Raw genomic sequence first — 3,608 nt, 5'->3', positions numbered from 1 at the left:
ACTGCACCACCTAGCCACCCCCTTTAGAGACTTTCTTAAAGCCTGTTATCCTCTCCTGCAGCTGTAGAGAAGAAGGATGATTATTGCATGAAAGTAAAAGGGAATTATTTGAGTAAAAGGCATTTCCTTCAAGATGGGTTCCAAACTGGATTTTATAACACTAACAGCACTTTATGACTTATAGAATCTTCCTTTCCTGTCAGTCCTTTCTCAATCCTGCAAGGACTGTGCAAACTCCTTGTAGCAAAGTAGAGGAGCAAAAATATTCTACACATAAGGTATAATGTGAAGTCAAATTAAGGCAAAAAAGCATAGGAATCTAGCATGCATTTGAGGGCATTATTTTCACTCTTTTATGGTTATATGGTTCTTACTTGTGTGACTTTCTGGCTAGCTAGATCATATGTGTGTGTGTGTGTGTGTGCATGTGCGCATGTGTGTGTGTGTGTGTATGTATAAGGAGAGTACACTTGGCTTCTGGTGGAATGTGAACATTCTTACTTGAAAGCTCCTGTGGAATGAATGTGTTGAAACAGAGATACTAAAATGTATCTGTCATCCTCAAAGTATCCCCTTGCAAAAGGATGACTGGACATTGCTATAATATAAGAGAACTACATCCATGACTTTGAGTGTTCTGTGGGAGTTATTTCAGAAATTCTACATAAAATAAATATTTTCTCTAAAAGACCTAGTTGAAAATTTATTTCTATTTTATTCAGAAAAACACCAAGTTAAAAAGCAGTTCAAAGGCCAAGTATCCCAACCCATACCTGAACTGGAATTGTCTGTACAACATCTCTAACAAGTGGACATTTAGCCTTTACTTAAAGAACCCCCAATGTGCAACAACTCACTAGCCCAGAATGTAGCTCTCTCAAGTTTTAGATGAACCTCAATGTACCTTCTAGCTATGGCTCCTAAGTTGGCCTTCAAGGTTCCTTCTCCCCATAAAAGCCGTTCGAGAACTGAAGATAGCTCTCATGACCCTCCTAAGACTTGTCTTCTCCAGGCTAAACACCCTGAATTATTTCAATGAACAATATGTACTGGGTACATCCTTCCTATTATAGCTGTCATTCATCTTCCAGATGTCTTAACATGCTGTGCTAGAGTGTTTGAAAGTCATTTGCTAATAAAGCTTATAGGCACCTCTTAGTGAATCTGTTATTGCACAGTTATTATCTCTGCTTACTCAAAAAGCATATATACTAAAATTGGAACAAAATAGAGAAGATTAGTAGCACCCTGTGGAGGAACGACATGCAAATTCATGAAACATTCCATATTCTCTTAATATTATAATAATCAGATTAACGAGAGGATACTTTAAAGGATTAGATGAAATTATAACAAAACTTAACTTGAAAAGTTTAAAGAGTATCCAGGAAAATAATAAAAAAGTAGTAAAATAAATTACTGAAATAGATTAACTAAGAAAGACTTAGAAGTAAATGCATGCAACTAGCTTATATTCATCACAACCAAGAACACAATCTACTGGGGAAGGGATTCCTTATTTGACAAGATCTGGGGAAAAACCAGAAAATAGTTTGGCAAAATTAGTTTTAGACCAGTTCTTATGCTACATAATATGAACAATTCCAAATGGGTAAATAATCTCAATATAGATACATAAGAAAAATAAATAAGAAATACAGAAGATATATGTGTGTGTGTGTGTGTGTGTATATACACAGAGAGAGAGAATATGAGACAGACAATATGAAGGGGAGAAAATAAATACACACAAAAATTAGAGGAGATTGCAAGATACATATTTTGCAACTATGGATAGGGGAAAAAATAGTAACCAGACATGGAATAGGAGAAATTATAAAATATAAAACTGACTATTTTGATTATGCAAAATTTAAAACCTATCTTATAATAAAAATGAATGTACTTAAAATCTGGTAAAAATATGGATTATGAAAATTTTTTCTATTAAATATCTCTGATGAAAAACTGATACCTAAAAACTAGAGGTAATTTACACAGATCCATAAGATTAACAACAATTCCCCAACAGACAAGAAGTCAAAGGATATTCAAATGGATCTATGATCTCAAATATTCAGGAATGCCCTCCAGCAACACAGAACAGATCCAATTCATGCCTTCTTGTACATGCCCATTCATCATAGAGGGTCTATGAAAGATCCTGGAGGCCTTCCTCACATTGTGAAGGTACCAGTAGAACACATTTGCTGCCTACCAAGCATCTTTCGGTATTGCCATTCCCATCTTCTCTTAACACCACATAATTCCTTGATAATGTTCTTTACTTCTGTTAATCTTTGAAGTTCCTTATTATTTATCCATTGCATAGCCTGGTCATGATGATCATTTACCTCTCCATTGTCCTCTGTGAGATTCTAATTTTTACTTCTTTAGAGGCAACAATATTACATGTCTCAGTGCCACATGGTAAAATATCAGCATTTAAAGGATAGGTCTTTGATTTCATAGGAAGCTAGGTACCACAGTGAATAGGGCACTGGCCCTGGAGTCAGGAGGACCTGAGTTCAAATCTACCCTCAGACACTTAACACAAAACTAGCCATGTGACCTTGGGCAAGTCACTTAACCCCAATTGCCCTACCTCACCCCCTCCAAAAAGCAAAGAAAAAAAGGTACCATATACAATGAAGCAATTAAATTAGAAGAGCAAGAAATAGTCTACCAGTCAGATCTATGGTGAGGAGAAGAATTCATGACCCAACAAGAGAAAGAGAGAACTATGAAATGTAGAATTGATAATTTTGATCATATTAAATTAAAAGGCTTTTGTACAAACAAAATCAATTCAAACAAGATTACAAGGAAAGCAGAAAGCTGGGAAGCAATCTTTACAGCAAGTGTCTCTGATAAAGGCCTCATTTCTCAAATATAGAGAACGGAGTCAAATTAATGAGAACACAGCCATTCCCCAATTGATGAAATGTCAAAGTTTGCAGAAGAAGAAATCACAGTTATCTATAGGCATATGAAGAAGTGCTCAGAATCAGTTTTTATTAGAGAAATGCAAATTAAAACAACTCTGAGAAACTACCTCACACCTATCAGATTGGCTAATATGACAAAAAAAGGAAAATGATAAATGTTGGAGAAGACATGGGAAAATTGGTACACTGATGCACTGTTGGTGGAGTTGTGAATTGATTCAACTATTCTGGAGAGCAATTTGAAACTGTGCCTAAAGGGCAACCAAACTGTGCATACATACCCTCTGATCCAGCAATATCACTACTAGGTCTGTATCCCAAAGAGATCATTTAAAAAGGTAGGGGGAAGGACCTACACATGCAAAACATATTTATAGCAGCCCTTTTCATCAGTCAAAATACTGGAAATTCAGGCGATACCCACAAATTGGGCATTCCCCAATTGGGGAATGGGTGAACAAACTGCAGAATACGAATGTCATGGAATACTACTGTGTAATAAGAAATGATGGATGGGCAGAATTCAGAAAAACCTGATGCAAAGTGTACAAACTGATGCAAAGTGAAATGAGCATAACCAGGAAAACATTTTACACAGTACCAGCAATATTGTGTGATGATCAGCTATGAATGACTCTGTTCTGCTCAGAAACACAATGA

General features: G+C 35.9%; 1 non-coding gene across 1 annotated transcript; it reads left to right on the top strand.

Annotated features, from left to right (window-relative positions):
• The first annotated feature begins 1,187 nt into the window (after positions 1-1,187).
• On the top strand, positions 1,188-1,293 carry LOC138143989 (U6 spliceosomal RNA). The gene has a single exon (XR_011163837.1). It is a non-coding gene; the product is annotated as a U6 spliceosomal RNA (small nuclear RNA).
• The last annotated feature ends 2,315 nt before the right edge of the window (positions 1,294-3,608 follow it).

The sequence above is a fragment of the Petaurus breviceps genome, unplaced genomic scaffold, assembly GCF_028583685.1.
Source record: "Petaurus breviceps papuanus isolate PSGF00001 unplaced genomic scaffold, PetGlider_PUasm1.0 90681, whole genome shotgun sequence".
Classification (NCBI taxonomy): domain Eukaryota; kingdom Metazoa; phylum Chordata; class Mammalia; order Diprotodontia; family Petauridae; genus Petaurus; species Petaurus breviceps.
The sequence above is the reverse complement of the archived record's forward strand: the minus strand, read 5'-3'. Positions and strand labels throughout refer to the sequence as shown.